This window comes from Cricetulus griseus, chromosome 2 (genome assembly GCF_003668045.3).
Source record: "Cricetulus griseus strain 17A/GY chromosome 2, alternate assembly CriGri-PICRH-1.0, whole genome shotgun sequence".
Taxonomy (NCBI): Eukaryota; Metazoa; Chordata; class Mammalia; order Rodentia; family Cricetidae; genus Cricetulus; species Cricetulus griseus.
In genome coordinates this window covers 244,512,855-244,535,924 of record NC_048595.1, presented here as the reverse complement: position 1 = coordinate 244,535,924, position 23,070 = coordinate 244,512,855, and the positions used below count along the sequence as shown (strand labels likewise).

Genomic DNA, 23,070 nt, shown 5'->3' with positions numbered 1-23,070 from the left:
ATAGTTACTGCTCTGGGAAAGCCAATAACTGGGAAAACCTGCACACACTTGGCATTTTAAAATCAAGCCTGATAGATGCTGTTAAAATCCAGGAGTGATAAAAGTGACAGCAGTATTAAACCTACTTGTGGGAATTGGAATTTAATTTCACTGGAACCGAATTGGGAAAGAATTGGCTGTAAGCATACAATGATTAAAGAAACAGAATTTAGGAGTCTCAACCACTAATCTTTTTTTAATACAGGTCTCACACTATAGTTCAGGCAGGCTTCAAACTTGCAGCAAGCCTCAGGCCTTAGTATCCTGAGTGCCAAGACTAACGAGCCTTCAGCCTTAATAATAATAATTTCCTTTTTACAAAATGTTAATTGTCCTTATACTTAAAAAACTTGATGGGCATTGGTGGTGCACGCCTTTAATCCCAGCACTTGGGAGGCAGAGGCAGGTGGATCTCTGTGAGTTCGAGGCCAGCCTGGTCTCCAGAGTGAGTGCCAGGATAGGCTCCAAAGCTACACAGAGAAACCCTGTCTTGAAAAAACCAAAAAAACCAAAAAAAAAAAAAAAAAAACTTCAAAGGATTGGGAAGCTCATTAGCAAAATACTTGCACTGAAAGCATAAGGAATGAACTGAGTTCAAGCCCCAGAGCCTACATCTTAAAAGGGAAAAGGTCAGCTATAGTGTTCACTTATACTCTCAGCACTGAGGAGGTGAAAACACTTGATTTCTGAAACTTGCTGGTCAGCCAGTCTAATTTCCAGGACAGTAAGAGAGCATGTCTCATTTCAAAAAAATAAAAAAGTAGACAATACTTAAACAACACCCAAGGCCTCCAAAGACACATGCATACGCACGTACACATACCTGTATACACACATGCACACCTATACACATAAGAAAACTAGGGTTTAAGAGGAAAGATGTCTTTAATAACTTTTACCAAACATTTCCAAAGAACATTGGTTACATCAAGAACAATCAGAGCCGGGTGGTGGTGGTGCACACCTTTAATCCCAGCACTCCGGAGGCAGAGGCAGGTGGATCTCTGAGTTCAAGACCAGCCTGGTCTAGTTCCAGGACAGCCTCCAAAGCCACAGAGAAAGCCTGTCTCGAAAAACCAAAAAAGAATAGTCAGATATTCTGAAAAAGTATTTTTATGTAAAAATAACAAAATAAATACACATATAAGCAGAATATCTACAAAATGTATCTTGTAGATACATTTTGGGTCATCTTATAGCTATATGTAGATCTTCATTTCAATACTTTCTCTTAACTTACCTGACTGAAATTGGGTTTTTTTTACCAAAGAATTTTATCATAAATATTCCCTGTAAGATGGCATAAATCAACTGTATGGTAATATACAAAATAACTGCCATTCAAATTACAAACACTTGTATTTTCATGTAAGAAAGTATTCTTATAAAGGCAATCATGCACAAATTTGAATTGCACTTATTCACAATTCATTATTATTATTAATGTGAAAGAAATATCCAAGTATTCAGATTATTCTGGTTACTGTCACATCTGGAATAGTCATAGAAGAGCTTTATCTGCTAGAAATGACAGTATTCAGTTTCTGCAGTTTGTGCAAATTTAGATTGCCTTTTAAGTGCTGGCTCTTTACAAAGCAAATTTCTTATAGTTACAAAACTAATGTTATACTTTACAAAGCTGCCATGACTTAAAGGCATAAAGAGGAATATTTCTAACTAAAAGTTAGAATATAGTATGGGATTTTTAATTTGTACTAAAACTAAACTCACTGGAGAATAAACACAGGATTCCACTATACTACTTTCTATTCTTGGAGAAAAATGGCTTTTCAAAACACAGCATTTGGTTTGTATTAGTATGGTATGCAGCTGTATTATTTGTACTGCTGCCCAGTATACAGTATGTGTTCAAAGTATTTAGAAGCTGGAGGCTCCTATTTATTACTTAATAAGAGAGCCATGATGGCAATTATGATGAGAACAAGAACAAACTATATGACATTTACTCTGGAAAAGAAAGCTTACAAAACTAAAAAGAACTATCGCTTACACAATGAATGCAATGTGCATTAAACTCTATTGTAGGAAAAGAAAAGGAAATTTACAAGCAAACGTGTGTTTTAAAATGTCAGATCCTGTTTTCCCAGAGGGTTAGAAACATGATGCACTCATGAAGACTTTATTCAATCACTGATCAGTCCTTCACAAACTCACTTATACATTTCAACTCCTAATGTGACCTGTTTACTCAAATCGGAGGAAGCAGCTGTCTACAGGAAACTCTTAGCAGTCTATTAATCCAGCATGACGAGGCTAGCGCCAGGCGGAATGCTTAGCTATGCTTTAAAATGAAATGGAAGGCAAAGGTTAGCATGCAAACTCTCCTCGTTTCCTCTGAGGACAGAGTTTTTAACTCTGGAGTATGCTGCAACTCTCGAGTCTCCAAACTGAATCTGTGGCCGGGAAAGCTAACAGGGCAGTGAACAAATTATGACAACATCTATGTCACTCTAGTTCTTAGATGCTGATGAATGAGTACCATGGTATTCAGCTCTCATTCTGCTTCCTAGCACTTTACATTATAGATCAGTACATGTTATAGCTAACGGGAAGTTGATGCTAGTCTCAAAAAAATAAAGAACTTAATATATTCCTTGTTTTCAAAACTTGATAGGATTAAGTCAAAAAGACAGAGCCAGTTTGAAAGGACTGAAGAAATGAGAACATCAAACACAAAGAATGACTGGCCAAGCATGGCGGTGCAACCTATGATCCATCAAGTAGCAAGCCCCTAGTTCATGTTTAAAATAAATATATAGTCCGAGTGTAACTGCTTGAAATCCACCAAAAATACAAAAATTCTTAAATCAATGAAGATACTAAAAAGGCAAACGAACTGGTTCTGTTAGCCTTCCACTACTGTGACAAATAACCTGAGGCAAATCTACTTATAAAGGTTTATTTCAGCTCACCGTCTCAAAAATTTCAGTCCACATGAGTTGGTTCCATCATTCTGAGGCCCATGGCAGTATAACACACCACTGGAGGAAGAACAAAGGAGAGCAGAGCTGCTGGCCTCCTGGCAGCCAGGAAGCAGAGAGTCGGCTACCTCCCAAAATACCTACAAGTGCAAGCCCTCCCATGACCTAACTCACTTCCCCCAGGTCCCATATCCTGACCACTCACTCTCCTCCCCACATTCCACGAGCTGTAGACCAAATCTTTATACATGGGCAGTTGGGAACATTTAAGAACCAAAGCTTTTTCCTGTTAACAAAGGAAAAGAGAAAAAGAAAGAAAAAGGCATAACTATTAAGTTTCCTTCTGAACTATCGTAAAGCAAACATTTACCCTGCATTTCAAATTTTAAAACTATTTTATGATAACCAAAGAACCCACATTGATAAAGGAAAGCTACTTACAAAGAGCAAGCAAATAAGATTAAATGAATTAAAAATTCTAGAGTTGGCCCAGCTGAATAGCATTTGGGGCTCTTGCACAGGACTGAGGTTCAGTTCCCAGTGCCAAAATAGCAGCTCACAACCACCTGTAACTCAAGTTCCAGGGGATCTGACACCTTCTTCTGACCTCCACTCACTACATATACATGGTGAGTGCACATACATACATACAGGCAAAATACTCACACATAAATCTTTGTTTAAAAGCACTTAAATACCATTTCAGGATACACAGTTTCAGTGCTGTGAAGATCACAAAAAATTTACTACTGAACTATATACTTAAAAATGATCAAACTAGTAAGCTTGTGTATTTTGACTTAGATTCCTTAAAAAATTCTGTTTTATAACCTTTTGCTAATTCTAGTAAAATAAGTAAGATGAATGATTCTGGAAAAATAAAACTACCAACGGATACTATATTAGTTAGAAGTTGGATAAAGAACTAGACCCGTATGTATTGCCCAAATTTCACTCTTCCCAGATGGCACACTGATATCACAGGGAAAAACACGATTTCACAATGGAAGAATCTATCATCACCTTAATCAATCTTAGCTGTATTAATAAAGATTCGCAGGCTCCTGATATGATGCATTGTGTCTGGTTGTTAAACACTCTACTAAAATGTTTATTCTGAATTCAATCAATTCTTCAGATAGACTTGACAAAAATATAGGATATAGAAGAATGACCAGCCGGGTGTTGGTGGCGCACGCCTTTAATCCCAGCACTCGGAAGGCAGAGGTAGGTGGATCTCTGTGAGTTCAAGACCGGCCTGGTCTACAAGAGCTAGTTCCAGGACAGCCTCCAAAGCCACAGAGAAACCCTGTCTCGAAAAACCAAAAAAAAAAAGAAGAAGAAGAAGAAGAAGAAGAAGAAGAAGAAGAAGAAGAAGAAGAAGAAGAAGAAGAAGAAGCAGCAGCAGCAGCTAAATACAACATAGAAACAATAAAACCAATTCAGAAAAAGAAAGTTTTAGGAGAGATTGGATGACATCACAACTTTCTAATAAGCTCCCATCATGAGAAGGTAATGAAATCAGAAGATATTCAGAACTATTTCAAACTAAAAGATACTAAACAGCAAAGGCATGACTAAATGAGACAAGTGCTCCTTTGCAAAATCCTGGTTTAATAAGAACACCACAAAAGATATCACTGGGACTGACTGGAGATATTTAAATATACCACAAATTTGGTAACATTAGAGAATTTCTGCCAATTAACTGTTATAAAAATAGCAGTGCTCTGATGAAATGTGAAATTGCCCTTTTCACAAATACATAATAAAGATGTGGACATGAAAGGTTCTCAGTTCCGTAATTTAAATTACTTGAGTGAGTGAAAAATACATATGGAAGTAATGTAATCACATAATGTAGCCAGGCAATTAGTTATCTATCAATGGCTGCTAAAAACTATTAGGTAAAAGCCTGGTGGAAATCCTTATATACCAGCTGAATCCCCATCCATCTTCATCCCAAAGACAGTCAGTCACAAGAATATCTTTTGTTTTTACAATGCTTTGAGTACGTGTGCAGTTATGGCTATATATACCACAGTGAAGGTGTGAGGGTCAGAGGACAACTCAGGAGCCACTTATCTCCTGCCAAATAGATTCCAGGGATTGAATCCAGGTCATCAGCCTTGGGGACAAACCATTTCACTAGCCCTACTACAGTATCTCCTGATGAGATGCAATAAAAATAAATGCAAGACAGAAAGCCTCTTAACATACATACATACATACATACATACATACATACATACATACATACATATATACATACACACACACACACACACACACACATACCTCTCCCCACAAACTAACCTTGAATCTTACTAAGTCTCTTACAGGAAAGCAAAAGACACAAACATATTTAACATTACCACAAACACTGATGCAATCAAGAAAATAGAAGACACAGAAATTCCCATAGAACAAAGAAGTTCTAACTAACAAACTAAAGAAAAAAGAAATAAACTACGTATTAAAATATTCAAGAGCTAGCCAGGCAGTGGTGACTTATGCCTTTAAATCAAGCACTTGGGAAACAAAAGCAGGTGGAACTCTGGGTTTGAGGCCAGCCTAGTCTACATAGTGAGTTCCAGGACAGCCAGGAATACACAGAGAAACCCTATCTCAAAAACACAAAGGGAAAAAATTAAAGGGCCACAGCAATCAAGTTAATATCAATATTACTCAGAAACCAATATGATTAGCAACAAAGAAGACTTAAGAAAACAACTGGACAAATATGGACCCTGAATATCTGATGACATTAAAAGCAGCTCTTTGCATCGGGGGATTATTGTTATTTGAGTTTGAGTGGTCTGGGGTTCTGTGTTGCTGTTGCTGTTTTGGTTTGCTTTGCTTTCTGAGCCAGGCTCTCATCTCTTTGTAGCTCTGCTACATTGGAACACACTTGCCTAACACCCACAGACATCGGCCTGCCTCTGCCCTCCCCCTAAGTGTTGGGATTAATGCTGAGCTTTTTAGATGTAATTGAGGAATTGTGGCTTTGATTCTTTAGGTGCTTATCCATCACAGGAAAAAAAAAAAAATCATGTCTGGTATTTGCTTTAAGGTAATCCAGCACAGGCTGCAGAAATGACTCCAAAGTTAAAACCCCTTGCTGCTCCTTCAGAGGATTAGAGTTTGATTCCCAGCACCCACATCAGGTAGCTCATAATTGCCTCTAACTCCAGAAGACACCTCCTACTATCTGAAAATATCCATACACATATAGCATAAACACATAAGTAAATGAAAATATTGGATTTTTTCATTTTTTGTTTTGGTGCGTGCGTGCGTGCGTGCGTGCGTGCGTGCGTGCGTGCGTGCGTGCGCGCGCGCGCCTGCTTAAAATAATCTGGTACAGAATTAGGGGAAGACACATGGTTTAGATGCTACACAAAAGAAACTAGATTAGTTGTATGTTGATAATCAGATGGAAAATGGTATGTGAGATTCATTCTTCTATGCTTGTATATGCTTCCATTATAAAAAAGAAAAAGTACTTGTTTTAAAAAGAAATGCAGGGGCTAGAGAGATGGCTTAGCAGTTAAGAGCACTGGCTGCTCTTCCGGAGGACCAGGGTTCAATTCCCAGCACCCACATGGCAGCTCACAGCTATGTATAACTCCAGCTCCAGGGGACCTGACACCTTCACATCAATACACAATAAATAATCAATTTAAATAAATTATATATAAAAAAGGCACACAGAAAGAAAGCATAATTACATAATCTTCAGCTATCATATAATTCCCTTCACCTGCTACCTAAAATGAGACAACCAAAATACATAACAGAAGTAGCAAAAAATACCAGCAATATCAGCATTGATAAAAGAAAGAGGAGGGAAAGAGGGAGCTTACACTGCCCTTCAGAGGCTCACTGCCAAGGACATTTCTTTGATTTCCTAACACATCATGGTTGCTCTCTAACTTGTCATCTTCCCACTTTAATCCTTTTACTTCCAACTGCCAAGAAAAGAGGGAAAAAGTAATTAAGGATACCTCCTTAGTGGATGGGAAATTTAGGCAACCAAACTGAACTGCTTCTGTCACTGACTGCTGTGACTGTAAAGCATCTCAGAGCAACTGCAAGCCAGGCATGTGGTCCACAGGACTATTAAGACAGCTGTGTTTTCTCCCTTTGTTTCCTGAAATCGAAGCTAGAAACTCTTATGTAATTTGTGTTTGGATGTGGTCTTTCAGGAGATTACCTTCTCAAATCTGTAAGTGGTTCCATCTGTCGTTAAGGGAAGTTTCAGTTAGGCTGACTTCAGAAAATCTCAGCATCCTTACAATTGATTGTAGTAAACTCCAAGTGATATTAAGAAATAACATAAACAGAGGGCTGGAGAGAAGGCTCACAATTTAGAGGGCTGGCTGCTCTTCCAGAGGACCGAGATTGGAGTCACCACACCCACAAAGCAGCTCACAACTGTCTTTAGCTTCAGTCCTGGGGGTTTCTACGCCATCTTTTTGCTCCCACAGACATTACAGACATACATGCAGCCAAAAAACCCATACGCATAAAATAAAAAAATGAGGGTTAAAAAAACAAGAGAAGAAAAAACTGGGGCTGGAGAGAGAGCTCAACAGGTAAGAGACTGCTCTTCCGGAGGACCTGGGTCCCAGCCCCGGCGCGAGCATGGCAGCTCACAGCCTGCTGTGACTACAGTCCACAGCACCTGACACGCTCTGCTGGCCCCCACAGGCACCAACCATGGATGTGTTACAGGGAGGGGAGGGGAGAGGAGGGGAGAGGGGAGGGGAGGGGAGGGGAGGGGAGGGGGAGGGGACCCGGGTAAAAGCCCTTTCCATATAACCCTGACAATCCTCACTCAAGCCTCAGAACCCAAGGGTGGAAGGAGAGGACTCCTGAAAGTTGTCCTCAGATCTTCTTCAAATGCATGTTGTGACACATGAGAGTCTTTCTCTCTCTCTCTCTCTCTCTCTCTCTCTCTCTCTCTCTCTCTCTCTCTCTCTCTCTCACACACACACACACAATAATAACAATGGCAATAATAATTTTTAAACCAGAAGAGAAATGGGGAGGGGGGAAATAAGGTACAGACTTACAAACTTCTGTGGAAGTCTTTCCAGGCTAGTGTACACTTTATACTAGTGTTTTCAAGGAATTTATAATTGGAGAAATTCAACAACTCATTTCTAACCATTTGTCTTGTTCATCTACTTTGAAGCATGGCAATGTACACAATTTATGAGGTTTACCTATAGACTTGTACAAAATCTACATACCCAAAGGAGATTAAATCAGTATTTCAAGTTGACATCGGTGGACCAGTAGGAAGATGGCTCAGCAGGCAAAGGCACCTGCTGCCAAGCCTAACAAACTGAATTCAATCCCTGTAACGCCAGTGGTAAAAGGGGGAAACTGACCTTCACATGCATGCTGTAGCGCACACACACATACAGAAAACAAAATCACTATTCACGGCAACCAAGAAACACTAAGGTAATGATAATATGTTGTATTGTTTTCAAAAGCTTAAAGAATAGAATTTAAATGTTTCAAAATAAATTGTCTGAGACAGACATAGTGAACACAACTCAAATATTACTACAATGTACACATGTATCAAAATAGCACATGAAACTCACAAACATGTACAGTTGTTATAGAGCTTTCTGAGATTGGCTTTGTTTTGAGACAGAATCTCATGCCTAGAATTCATGATCCTCCTGCCTCCACCTGAGTAGTGGGATGGCAGATGTACAGCACACTTGTTTTATGCATAGCTGAGGACTGACCCCAGAACATACACACTAGGCAAACACCATCAACAGAGCTACATACACAGACCAGTTTTTGTTTTTATGTGTCCATTTAGAAATAAACTTTAGGGTTGGAAAGATGGCTCAGCAGTTAAAGAGCATTGGCTGCTCTTCCAGAGGTCCTAAGTTCAATTCCCAGCACCCATATGGTGGCTCACAACCATCCACAGTGGGAAGCCCTCTTCCTTGCATAAAGGCATGCACATGCACACAGAGCCCTCATATACATAAAATAAATCTTAAAAATTAATAAACTTTAATGCTAGGCATGGTGGTACATACTTTTAATCTCAGCACTGAGGGAAGAAGACACAAGAGGATCTGTCAGTTCAAGCCCAGCATGGTCTACATGGCAAGTTTCATTGTACATGGTGAGAGTTTAATTTCAAAAGTGATTATAATAATAAATTTTAAAATAGAAACTTCAGTAGGAGTTGGGGGGTGCACACCTTTAATCCCAGTACTAGGGAAACAGAGGAAGACAAATGTCTCTGAGTTTGAGGCCTGCCTGGTCTACAGAGTGAGTTCCTATGTAGCCAGGGCTCACCGGCGAAACCCTATCCGGAAAAACCAAAAGAAGAAAAACCTTTGTAGTGAAAAAGAGATAGTCAATGTTAAGATTCCAGTTAATACCACCAAATTGCTTTCTGCTAAACTATTTTTCCAAAGTTGCTAGAATGATACCATGAAAACTTTATCAAGTATTTTTACCAAAATCTTTCACCTGTTTTTATAAGGAAGGTCATGAATTAGGGCTATTCTCACCTCATCTGAGCCACTGATGACCAACCAGACACTAGAAGCAATGCCCTAACCCAGCACTGTCCTCAGTAATCATACACTGAGACAGGAACGTGGGGCTGCAGTCACTTCTACTTTCATAGGAGACATTGTCCAATTACCTGCTCTGTGAAAATTCTAAGACTCAGGACAAACTCCTGCCCGAGTGTGCAGCACTGGCCAACCATAGCCAATGTTCCCATAACACACTTGGCGGCTCCAAGGTGCTCAACTGGAGACAAAATCTCACCATCTTCTGGTACGTTGGACTACTGCCTTTAGGATCTTTGTGACTTGTCAACATTCCAGGTGGACTCCACATTCCATTTTGGAGGCAGGGCTGGGGACCAGAGAGAGCAAAGGGGGGGGGGGGAGGGACAAAGAAGTATAACATTTTTTCTCTTGGAATCAGAATTTTCATTTGAAAAGTATTTGAAACTATATGTAAACAGTTATGATTACACACACACACACACACACACACACACACACACACACACACACACACACACACCATAAAGGTAGAAAGAGAATATCTGAGAAAGAGAATGGTCCAGGTTGGAGTGAGGAAGGGACACAGAAGGTAGTGGGAAGTCCAAGTACATGATATATTATTGAATGAAGACCATATATGGTCAAGGTGCTTGAATAAAAAATGTCTACAAAACCCAAGACACTGTACAATGAATACAGAAATTATTTTCTATGGTGAAGATGAAGGGGAGTGGGACAAAGAACAAAGTAGGATAATACACTCGTATGAAAGGTCACAATGAAATCTATTACCTTGTATGTAAACTAAAAAAAAAAATTCTATTTTAAAGGTAGAAGTTGGGTGCATGTAATCGCAGCATTCATGAGGCTGAGGCAGGAGAATTATGAGTGCAAGACCAGCATAAACTACACACTGAGACCTGTCTCAGAAGGATAGAAGCAACAGTAGACACTACTGGTCTCCAACAGCTCTCCCCATGCTTCCGTAGTTCCCGTTCCCAGGCATAATTCAAACCAGTCACCTACTATGAGGGGGGATCTCATCGACTGTTCTCAAGCTGCTGAATGAAACTCTCCTCCAGGGATCAAATGATTCCCTACTGCAACAGAGCAGGACTGGCTGAGGGTGGGCGGGTACACATACAAACAGTCTGAAGGAACTTACATAGTCTTCAGGAAAATACAGGACAGTACGTAGAACAGAGGCTCTCAAACTAAACAGCCTAGGTTCAAAGGCCTGCTCTGTCTTTAGTTAACAGAACGACCCCAAACATTCTTAATTCTGTTAAGTTCCTGAGATTTGGAGGGCCTCAGTTTTCTCACAGGATTCCTCCAACAATAATCAATTTCTATCCAACTGTGCTACTATAGTACTCAATAGCAAACACAAATCAAAGCACCATGCCAGGCACACAGAAAGGATCAAGGAAGGCCATCTGTTATCAGTGCTTGTGATCCAATGCCTTTACTAAAAGACTGAGATTACGTGTAACTTAAAGTGCACGCTAATATAAAGTAAGGGGCTTCCAACATGAAAAGCCCACTTACTAGGTAAGGAAAGCAATGCAGTGTCAAAGGCTATCAGCTGTAGCTACGCCGCCAATGACTGCCTGTTCTCTAAGCCCAGAACATGGCCAGTGTTTTCATTTGTGTACTGCTCCCCAAAGGGCTAGTCAAACAAGCATAACAACTCTGCCAACAGAAAGAAAAGTATTTTACCTCTTTTAGTTCTCACCCAAACCACAGAACATCAAATTAGAAGGGAAGAAAGGAAGAAAAAGGAGGAAAACTCTAAAATAAACACAAGTTGGAGCCAAGGAGAGTATGTATATACATAAACATAACCTTAAGAATGCACTATCTCGGAAGGGGCCCTTTTGGTCAGGATGCAATACATGTGCGAATAATTAAAACAAAATAAAGAATACAGGTATGGTGGTATACACTTTTGATCCCAGCGCTTGAGAGACAGAAACAAGAGGATCTGTGAGCTTGAGGCTAGCCTGGTCTACTGTTTCAGGGCAGTCAGAGTTACATCAAGACCCTGTCTCAAAGATAAAAATACATTACAATTAGATCTCTTCTGTTCTGTCTTTGAGATCATTCAGAATTTCTCTGTCACAGTTTACTTATATACTGTAGTCTGTTCCATTGCCAGTACTGGCTAAAGCATACACAATGCTATAGTCAGACAAATCTGCTTTCAGTGACAAGGACAATACTAAGGTATTTCAAACACAGTGACTACTAAATATGTTATAAATGAACTACTTAGATACTCAAAAAAGAATCAGTTATGAACACAAGCCTTATACACCATGTAGTACTAACAGGGCCCCTATATTATTTACATAAGAAATTATATATGTTTAGGATTTGTCTCAAAATATTATGGGTGTGCAGTGGTAAGAGTCAGGGAGTAGAGAGGAAATACACATGAAACACTTCCAGGCTAGCACTGCTAACTAAAGTCATGAGGGCACAGGGGCTCTCTCTGCTCATGAACATACTGTAAACTTTTTAAACACAATGCAAAAAGGAAGCAGAGAAGGGCATGTCAGCAATGTCTAAAATCCCAGCACTGGAGAAGTGGATACAGGAGAACAAGGGATCAAAGCCAGCCTCAGCCAGAGATCAGCCAACATGAGAACGTCTCAGAAAAAAAGCCTCACTTTTCCAAAACTGGTAATTCTATGGCGAGTACTACTTACAAAATAAAGTCCGACAGACAGACAGACAGACAGACAGACAGACAGACACACACACACACACACACACACAAAGGCTTCAAAAATTACATTACACACACAAAGAAAAAGATGGATGGATCCTTTAAAAGATCCATCTTCCACTGCTGTCCTGCGTGCTGCACAGAGCAAGTAACACACAGGTCACAGATGCATGGAATGGCCTAGAATTAACTCAAGCCCACAGCGCCAGGAATGAAAGTGACCTGGCATCATGCAGGCAGAAGCCACATCTGCACTGCACATGCACCAGATCAACGTCTCTTTTCAGGGCTGCAGTAGTTACAGATGCCCTCCATAGACCTCATTTTGCTTCCTGTTTCAAGGTGGGGGCACTTAGGGAGAAGCCAGTGTTTTCACATTCCCGTGTGTGCCTAATTTAAAACAGACATGCTTGGCATTAGGAAAATAAAGACATGAGCTTGACTGGGGTTGATTTTAATGGCCATGATCCAAAAACAGTGCATAGGGAAACCTTGATTTCTTCTTTAGACATAAGGCTCAAGTCATTACTTGACACTCTTAACTTTTCACATAATTTGCATCCACTTTATGGAGGGGAGCAAATTTTTCCTTTTCTTCATTAAGGGAAGTGAATTAAAGGAGACTTTCCCAGGAAGACGGTCACTAAGCGGCTTTTCTTTCTACTGAGGAAGTGATTAAGCAGAGAGGACCAGGAAGAAGCTCGGAGTATCAGGATAAATGCAGGTTCCCAAAGCCTCAGCTGACAAAGGACACTGTCTAGATACATCCAGGGCAACGTTTGCTTTTCAAACACTTCTGAAAGCATTGGGCATCATTTTCCAATAACCCCAGAGCACTAGACTTCCTTGTTTTTTCAGTAGTATTTCAAAACCCTGACACATTTATTGAGCTATTTTTGGAAGACCTCGGACTGTCTACCTTCAGGGCTCATGATGCAAATATATAAAAGCTACAGGACATCCCTTTAGCTACAAGACTTGGCAGGCTTCCTGGGTCTCCAAGAAAATTCCAATTAGCTACTTTATGAGCAGCAAGAGTACAATGAAGAAGGGACAACTCTAAACACAGGAAGACTGGCCATGCCTGCCAGTCCATTTCTGAACTGCTGAGTGACTTCCATTTAACCTCTTCCTGGCTTGCTTTTCTCACCTGTCAGATCTACTAAACAAAACTTTAAAAAAAAAAAAATCTTAAAAGTGAAATGACAAAATGTTCTAAAGACTTCTGTTGGAAAAATAACTTTAAAATTAATAGACACCAAATGAAAGAATAAGAGAAGCAATCCAGCACTAAGAAGACCAAGCCAGAGATTTGGGCTGCATAGGGAGACCCTGTGGGCAGGAGGAAAGGGAAACACTTAGAAGTCTGTCACAGTCAGCATGTAACTATACACTGCTACCAAGAGAAAAAGGGACTGTATGGAAGCCTGACCAAATAAATCTTTCTTGGAACCTACCCAGTGTGACTTTTTTGAAGGGGTCTGTTTTTACTTGAAGCAGGGTCTCAAATAGCCAAAGCTAACCTAGAACACACTAAGAAGCAAAAGCTGAACTAGAACTCTACCTCCTTCTTCTCATTCCTGAGTGAGGAATTATAGGTGTGCACCACCATGACCCGTCTTTTTATTTTTTTACTTTTTCCTTTTGCACAACAGAACCAAGGGCTTCACTAGGCAAGTGCTCTACCACTGGGCTATATTACCAGCCCTGTAATATATTTCTAACTTCAGTAATTTGTATACTTTTCATAATTTTCCCAAATCCTGTATTAACAATTAATGTTTGTCTTTAAGTCACTTTAAAATGTGCATCCACTTCCTCATTAAGCTTAAGTAATAGTAATGAAAAAGGAGCTGCAAGAGAGTTGTACATTTTTCTGGTGCACATCTGCATATACAATCAAAGGTTAAAAAAGAGTCTTCTGTGTAACACCTCATTTACCATGCCCGTACACTTCACGGAGGCCCCTACAGTATCTTCTCCCATACAGAATACAGGCTCTAAATTTATAAACCTCTGAAAACCAATGGGCAACTTAATACGAACCACACACTTACAGCCATCAGCTCTTTCTAGACCGTGGGCCATGCAGTCACTCCTACTCTACAACTTTACTCAAAATCCCTTTTGCATCTCAATATCTCCAAAATCCATTCATAAACATCCTCAACATCCACATTCCTATTACTGTAAAACTTCCTCCTACTTACACCTTACCTAGCAATGAAGATTTTCACTTTACAGTACACCTGTTCTAATGTCCAGAAAATATTCAGATTTATATATGGCACTATGTGTCCATTTAAAGGCAGGCAAATGGAGAATTTACTGTTCTAAAATAAGACTCTCATTTCTGAAAGGTACATATTTACCAAATCTGTTGCCCCTGTTTTGCTAAATTTACCTCAGATATATAATATTTAATACCAAACTAACCCTTGAACTACCACAGGAAACAAACGTATCTGTGTAATGCAAACAATGAGTTTCCTGGCTTCTTCCAAGGAAGTGTTGTTCTGTTCAATCATCAATCCTTCACTCTAAACATGGCTCATTTACCTTTTTCTATGTGCTTTTACACATAACTGAAGTCAGCGAATGGATAGAAAAAAATAGTTTTATTGTGGCTGCAATAAATTTGCACTATGTACCACAATAATTCTCTGAATTTTATTTTAAATCAACACAAACCCTAAATCCAGACAAGTGAAGGTAGGTTAATTTCTACTTCCTCAGAAAATAAAACTAATGTTAAAACAAGAAGGGAACCTAGGGGTTGGGCAATACACACCTTTAGTCAGGAGCCTGGAGCAGGAGAACCACTGAGAGTTCAAGGCCAGCCTGTGGTCTCAAAAATAAAACAATTGGGGGGGGGGGTGGGAGCAGGCCAGAAGAGACATGCAAGCAGAATTATAGAAAATGGAAAGCAGATGTAATTAGCAGCAGAACTTGCACCCTGAATTACTGTTTTGGTGGGACCCAAAAGGAACTGGGGGCCGAAGTTCTGAGAATACTAGGTACCTCTGAGGGCCTGAAGTCTAACACACTTAATACAGATTTCTAAGGGAGCAAAAGATGTCTTCACACTGTGGGAAAGTAATCACTAACCTAGAAACCTTTCCAAGCCAAACTGTAAAAGCTGTCAATTGAAAATGGAGGGGTATTTTATGACACACCCAGGCTTTAAGACCTCCCTCCTGCTTACACCTTCTTCAACAACTGCTAGTTAAATTCCTGTGAAATCAGAAAACAGACACAGAGCACAGGAGACACAGAACCCAGGAAGAAAGATGCTTAGAAATTCCCAAAGTATAGTTAGCTATACAGAAGTTCCAGAAATAAAAAGTCTGGGATGACAGAGTGACCAGAAAGAATGGTGGGTGGAGGGACTAAGGAGATCACCAGTAAAGTGCTTGCTGTACAAGCCTGAGGATGTAAATTCAATCCCGAGCACCCACACAAAAACCCAGCTTGGTGACACCTCCTTATAATCCCAGCACTGGGAGACAGGTGGGTCCCTGGAGCTCACGGCCAAGAGAGAGACCCCATCCACAGAGCAGACAACTTCCAAGGAACACCACCTGAGGCTGACCTCTAGCTTCCACATACACATATGTAGAGAGAGAGAGAGAGAGAGAGAGAGAGAGAGAGAGAGAGAGAGAGAGATCTAAAATGGAACTGAAAAATTGTTTAACTTTTTTTTTCAGATTTATTTATTATGTAAAGTGTTCTGCCTGCAGGCCAGAGGAGGGTACCAGATCTCATTATAGAAGGCTGTGACCCACCATGTGGTTGCTGGGAATTGAACTCAGGACCTCTGGAAGAGCAGTCAGTCCTCTTAACCGATGAGCCATCTCTCCAGGCCCAACTTAAGTAATTTTATAGCTTCCAACATAGCTGAATTGAGTAAGGACTGATATCAAGAAAACTAAGCAAATGAGGCAAAAACAATCTATAGGATAAAACATAAAAAACTGTTTTAAAAAGTGTTTTTAGTGTATGACCAAAGCACTTTACATGGCTCATCTTTCTAAGCTGAAGAAGAGTGTGGGTCTGTATGAAAAGAGATTAAAACAAACTAAACAAGATGTAAACAATAGGTATATCATTTATATGTACAAGAAACGGAAGTGGAGAGACACCAGCAAGATTGCAGAGGCTTCTCAAGTGTTGTTCCCGCAATGAAACAACTATTCATGCAGGGAAATTCCTCTATCTGAGCTGAGGAAACCAGACAGTGGCTATTACATGCCTGGAAAACCAAATTCTTGACTTCCAGCATGTCCTGTTCCTTAAAAAATACACAAGAATTTAACAAATAATAAAATGAAAAGTATTTCATCAGTTTTTCAAAACTCAAAAAACAAGAAAATTGTGTTACTTGGAGACCAAACACACCAGAAAACAAAATAAGAAGTACTGAAAGTAGTGGCCTCTGGGGACCTGAAAGCTGTCAGGAAGAGTTAGGGCCCTGGTCCGCCTGTTTCCCTTGTGTTCCCGAAGCATGCCTGACTTTCTAAATCATGTGAAAGTACTCTAGAGAGTGCCATTTCCACTGTAAATTAAATAGCAAAAAGTATAAAACCACATGAAAGAAAGAACTGGTTGAGAAGGGGAGAAAGCCACACTTTATTTTAAGTTTTAAACTCTGGCACATTTTGCTACTGCTGGAGAAACAGATGAGGAGCATTAAATGGAAGGCAAGATGAAGGTCATTTCCTACTTGAGTACAGAGGTGTAGCTCTGTGGTGTGACTGGCAAGCATGCTGCCCTGGGTTCACTCACAACAGAAGTAAAAAAGGAAAAAGAAAAAAAATTACACAACCTAAAGTAGTGCTCAGTCATGCTATGCTTGTTACTCTCTAAGGTGACACCTTAGAGAAGAAATGAGGGGCACAAAACCAGCCATGAAAGCAAGCCTACCTCCTCCAAAAGCCAGATGCTGAAGATGCCAACAAACTCCAAGATAGACTCCAGTTCTTTTTTGGGGGGGGGGAGGGGGGGTCGAGACAGGGTTTCTCTGTGGCTATGGAGGCTGTCCTGGAAACTAGCTTTCATAGACCAGGCTGGTCTTGAATTCAACAGAGAACCGCCTGCCTCTGCCTCTGCCTCCTCTGCTGGGATTAAAGGCGTGCGCAGCCACCACCCGGCTCAAGTCCAGTTTTTAAGAACAGCATCAAATAACTTACTGGTCCTGTTGTACAAAGCTAACATTCAGCCAACACGTACAGAGTGCAGTGAGTAACTCATTCAATTCTCAAGCCAGACCTCTGTGAAATGAACTGCATACCAGCTATTCCAAAGGATTAGGATTACAAACATGTATAAATATAGTCCAAAACAGCCTTCTTATTTTCTGACTTGGTTTTCTGAAACTTCCTTCTTTCTTTTCTAACATGCAATTGATTATGGATGATTCTGCCCTTAGTTACTTACAACAGACCAAAGAAAAGAAAAGAAAAGAAAAGAAAAGAAAAGAAAAGAAAAGAAAAGAAAAGAAAAGAAAAGAGCCCATAAGACTAAACAAGCCTGTCTATGCTGTGACAGCACCAGAAGCTTGTAGGCTGTAGACCAGGAAGATGGCTTAGGGGGTAAAGGTGCTTGCAACCAAGTCTGAAGACCTGAAGTCAACACCTGATACCCACAGAGAATGAAGTCTCATAAGGTGTCCTCTAAACTCCACAGGTGCGCCATGGTACGTGCCAAGCCTACATACACAGACATAAACCAACACACAAAATAAATACATGTAAAAACAAATTTTAAGCAACAGGTATCTAATAAAAGCCTACACCTAAGGAATAATCTTGCAGAAATGGGAAAGAGAGAGGGAATTAGATTGTTTTTCTAGATCTAATTTCAAATCAAAAGGAAATATGAGGCACAGGAATGGGTTAACTACACTACAGTGAAAACAGCAAAATTCAAGCTGTGGTTAACACACAGGACAATCAATTGGGTTTCTTCAACAAACAATTGAAAGGACTCAGCAGTTAAGAAAACGTACTGCTCTTGCACAGCACCTCAGTTTGGATCACAAGTGCCTACATGAAACAGCTCAAACCTGCCTGGAACTCCAGCTCCAGGGGACTCTGATAACCTCTTCTGACCTCCAAAGACAACCACAAGCACTGTACACATGCTAACATTCAGACTGGTACACATCAAGCATGAACATAAATAAAAATAAATTTAAAGAAGAAAAAAATGGGAACTAAGACCTTAATGTTGACAAATGGACAATACTCCGTGACTTTGAAAAATGTATAGCATGATGACAGCATCCAGTTAAGGTTATAGAATAGTGTTTACCACCTAAAATTGAAAATGAAAGGAAAACATACAACTAAAACAACATTGAAGTTTTTCAAGGGCTGGAAGTGAAGCTCAACAGGTGGAGTCCACCCCCAGTATCACATGCATAAATCAGATGTGTGGCTAATAAATCCTTGTGTTCTCAACGCTTGTAAGGTAAAGACAGGAGAATCAGAAGTTCAACTTCATCTTAGTTGAACTTACATAGTGAGCCTGGGATACATGAGCACTTTGTCTCAAAAAAAAAAAAAAAAAAAGTTTTCAAAATGTAGAAGATACAGAAAATAGGACTTGACTCGAATATCAAGCTGCTGCCTCAAAATGAGAACTGTGGTTTCTCCATTCTCTGACTATAACATCTGGTAATGATCAAAATGACCAAACAACCAGGATTAGCTCACTGTGCCTGGAGACACAGAGGTGGTCAGACTTGTTCTGTGGACATTTCTACGTGGTATACACACTTCTCTACCCTCTAAGTCATGAAGCCTGTTCTTAACATTTAAAAGGCTTATCAGTACTGCTAGCCCACAAAACTTCCACTCTCCTTTCCTTTCTTCAAAACACTGCAATTCCTAAGACCTCAACTACAACTGCTTTACAGCTTCTGAGTCTGAACTGATAGGATGGTGCATAAGCAAACAGAAAGGATGAGTTGAAAAAACAGCACCTTCAAAAGCCAAATAATAGAGAAATCAGGCACAGCTGTGGGCTATGCGAATCTGAAACTAGGCTTTAGACAATGAAGCAGATTACTTAAGAGTAAATAAGGAAGTCTAGAACCAAACGAGAGTATTGTGTGATGTTTTACTCTTTTACTTTTGTGGGGGGAGGGGGCTACCACCCAAGCTCCCAAATAAATCACACACATACTCTTAATATTATTTATGAATACCCGGCTTGGCTTGTTGCTAGCCAGCTTTTCTTATCTTGAATTATCCCATCTACCTTCTCCCTCTGGGCTTTTATCATTCTTATTTCTGTATATCTTACTTTCCTTCTTACTCCGTGGCTGGCTGGGTGGCTAAGTGGCTGGCCCCTGACATCATCCTCTTCCTAGTTTCTCCTTCTATTTATATTCTCTGCCTGCCAGCCCCATCTATCCCTTCTCCTGCTTCGGTATTGGTTGTTCAGCTCTTTATTAGACCATCAGGTGTTTTAGACAGGTAAAGAACCACAGCCTCAAATAGTTTAACAAATACAGCATAAACAAAAATAACACGCCTTAAAATAATATCCCACCACACCAAAGGGGGAACATGCCCATTATGACCCTGATGGTGACCCAAAAGTAATGGTCACAAAGGGAAAGGCAAGAATGACTGCTGGCCTGAGGAGGAGGAAAGCCCTACTGCAAGCAACAGCCACTTTAAGTTCACACTGACCCAGGTGGTTTACACTCAACTGCTATTTAATAAATGGATATAAATTTAGTAGTCAGTTCAACCAGTGCAAGTGAATGAAATGGTCTAGAATAGGGGTTCCCAACCTGTGGGTCCTGCACCCCCCATATCATGTATGTGAGATACTTACAATTAATAACTAGCAAATTTACTGTTATGAAATAGCAAGGAAATAATTTTATGGTTGGGAATCACAACATGAGGAACTCTATCAAAAGGTCACAGCATTAGGAAGGTTGAGAACCACTGATTTAAAGGTAATGAAAAAGAAATGGGGGGAACTGAGAGAAGAAAGAATTAGCATAAAAAATAGTGCAACCTCTGTAGGTAGACCGTCCCTCCAGTAGAGCAGTATGAACCCCAGTGCTGCCACCATCCTCCAAGTTTCCTACCCAAAATAAAAGTATTCATGTTAGATGAAAATTAAACACTATATAGGGGAATATATAACTGCAATTGTATTTCACACATAAAACAATGTACTGAATTTATAAAGGTTACATTTTAGTGTGCTGTTTGCCAGAGTTTAAACAATCTGTAAGACATCTACTTACTATGAGTCTTAATACAAGTTTACTCCAACTACAGAGAAAAGGAGCTGTAACACAGCATATGCAAACATTTTATACTCAGGATCCGTTGCCTCTGGCAACACTACAAAAAGACAACATTCTCCCTGCATTGTTGAAACCAGATCCCAAGAGCTTTACCACATACACACTACTTTGTGCATTATTTTAAAAGATGGACAAGATTAAGTCAACAGTTTTGTAAAAAGTTCAAAATATCTAAAGGCATTTTAGCCATAAGAAATTCTAGCCTCTTATCAGACTGCATTTCCACACAGATAACTGGTTCCTGACTACTGCAAAAAAATGTGCTTACCACATAGTCACAAGCAACCCACTGGGTCTTTTCATAACCTAACAATTCTCACAGATGCCAGGCACTATGTGAGGCATTTTATAAAAACTGGCTCATCTAATCTCATATCACTCTATAAGTGTGATTTTTACACACACACACACAATTAAAGAAATGGCTTTGTGAAATACTTTGCTCAAATCCCCTGGTAGAGTGGCACCCTAACCAACACCAAATAGCACAAACTGGTTAGTGCCCCTCTCTAATCAACCGTTCTACCACAGAAAGATTGTAAGGAAACACAGCAGTCTGTAAGCTCACAGGTAAGAAAGGTAAGCAGCTAAGATTGTCTATCCGAATTCAGTTTCACCTTGACAACAGCACAAAAGAGATCACCTAAAGAATTCAATGGAAAGGAAATAGGCGCAATCAAGCAGGGGAGGAGACAAAAGTACGGTATCGTAGCTGAGACAGAACAAGATGTCTCTGAAGACTTTAGTTTCCTAATCTAGCACATTTAAGAACTAGGTCTGGGGATGTAGCTCCGATGCTACTGTGCATGCCATGGGTTCAATCCCCGGCATCTCATAGATGGCCGCTCAAAGTCCTCCACAGATCCGTACCAGGAGCAAGGGCCGCCTTGCCTACAAGAAACTTTGTCTCATACAATAATAATTACTTAGAAAATAAGAACTGAAGCAGATCAGCAATTTGAAAACTTTTCTGATCCCCAAATAACCTCATATCCATATTGTATCTTTCTCCTCGTCCCCCTTGACTTTCATGGTAACCTCTTTCATGTACTCATTCACCCAAACACAACCTAACTTCTTGACCTGCTACGCCCTTCTGAGGCATACCCCAAACAATACATTCTCACTAACCTTCCTCAGGGCAAGAGTATGAATTAAATTATATCTAAGCTTCCTTCTGACCAAGTTTAGGGTGGGTCGTTCGTGTGTGTGTGTGTGTGTGTGTGTATGTGTGTGTGTGTGTGTGTGTGTGTGTGTGTGTGTGCGCGCGCGCGCGCGCGCGCGAATTCGTGTGTTCTTAAGTAGCCTCTTTGGGTAAAAGAGGTGAAAAAACAAAGAACAGTGGCAAAAAAACAAAACTGCATTTGAATGTGTTCAAATTACTAAGATGTATAGTGGTTGAAGACTGTGGATTCTAAAAAGAAAAAAATAGTAATAATAAGAGTTAAACTCAGCACTGTTGTTACAATTCTGATGGGGTCAGCCTCAAAGTTCATCCAGAGATCCAGACCTGGAAACCTGAATTTAGGGTTTGAAAAAGATAACTAGACAGTTGATAATTGGACCTATATGCTATATGCCTTTTTTCTCTTACTCTGCCTCTTCTTATAGGTCATGTTTTAAGCCACCTAACGGTGCTAAAATAAAAAATAAATCAGTTATCTGAATGAAACATACTTAACAGTATGGAAAATATTAAGTTAACTGAATTTCCATCTTGAGGGGGAAAAAAAACAAGAAAATGAATGTCCTGGTAGACTATAAAGGTCTGATTTGGTATCTGAGTTTACTTAAAAAAGGAAAATGCAGAAAATCTCTAGATGTCCAGAAAAATTCTTATTAAAATAAATGTTATTTCTCAAACCAGGGAAATCAGACATAGATGATTTACCATTCTAGACATAGAAAACACCCATCTAAAAAACCTAGACAGATCCCAAACCAATCAAAAGAACAAAGAGAAACTATATCCAGAGATTTTTTAAAATCAAGTCCACTTTATTATTTATATGATGTTTCTTCATAAGCTATGACCAATTTCTATAAAGTTAACGAAAGCTTTCAAGGTATCCAACTGAAATGCCAATACTTAAGAGACAAAGACAAGAGGATCAGGAGTTCAAAGCCAACCTTAGTCACATAGTAGATTCAATATCATGCTGAATTGTATGAGAGTTGTTGTTTAATCTCTTTTTGTTTTGTTTTTTGAGGTAGAGCCTTTGTACAAAGCCCTGGCTGTCCTGGAATTCACAATGTAGCCCAGGCTGGCCTTGAACATACAGAAATCTGCCTGTATCTGCCTCCCAAATGCTGGGATTGAAGGCATGTATCACCACACTAGTGGAGATCCTGTTTTTTGTTGTTTTTTTGTTTGTTTTTAAATACACTCAAGAAGGCTGTCGAGGATGCTCAGCAGTTAGGAGCCCTTGCTGCTGCTCTTGCCAAGGACCCAGG

At 39.9% G+C, this 23,070-nt stretch overlaps 1 protein-coding gene across 7 annotated transcripts in view; it reads right to left on the bottom strand.

Annotated features, from left to right (window-relative positions):
* Positions 1-23,070, bottom strand: part of Epb41l2 (erythrocyte membrane protein band 4.1 like 2) — a 158,467-nt gene that overhangs the window by 131,279 nt on the left and 4,118 nt on the right. The window contains exon 1 of one of the 7 annotated variants that reach the window (XM_035440324.1): positions 9,679-9,868. The exons of the other annotated variants lie outside the window; for them this stretch is intronic. The gene's annotated coding sequence lies outside the window, so the exon portion shown is untranslated. Of the gene's footprint in view, positions 1-9,678; positions 9,869-23,070 lie in introns of those variants that run through there. 7 annotated transcript variants of the gene reach the window in all.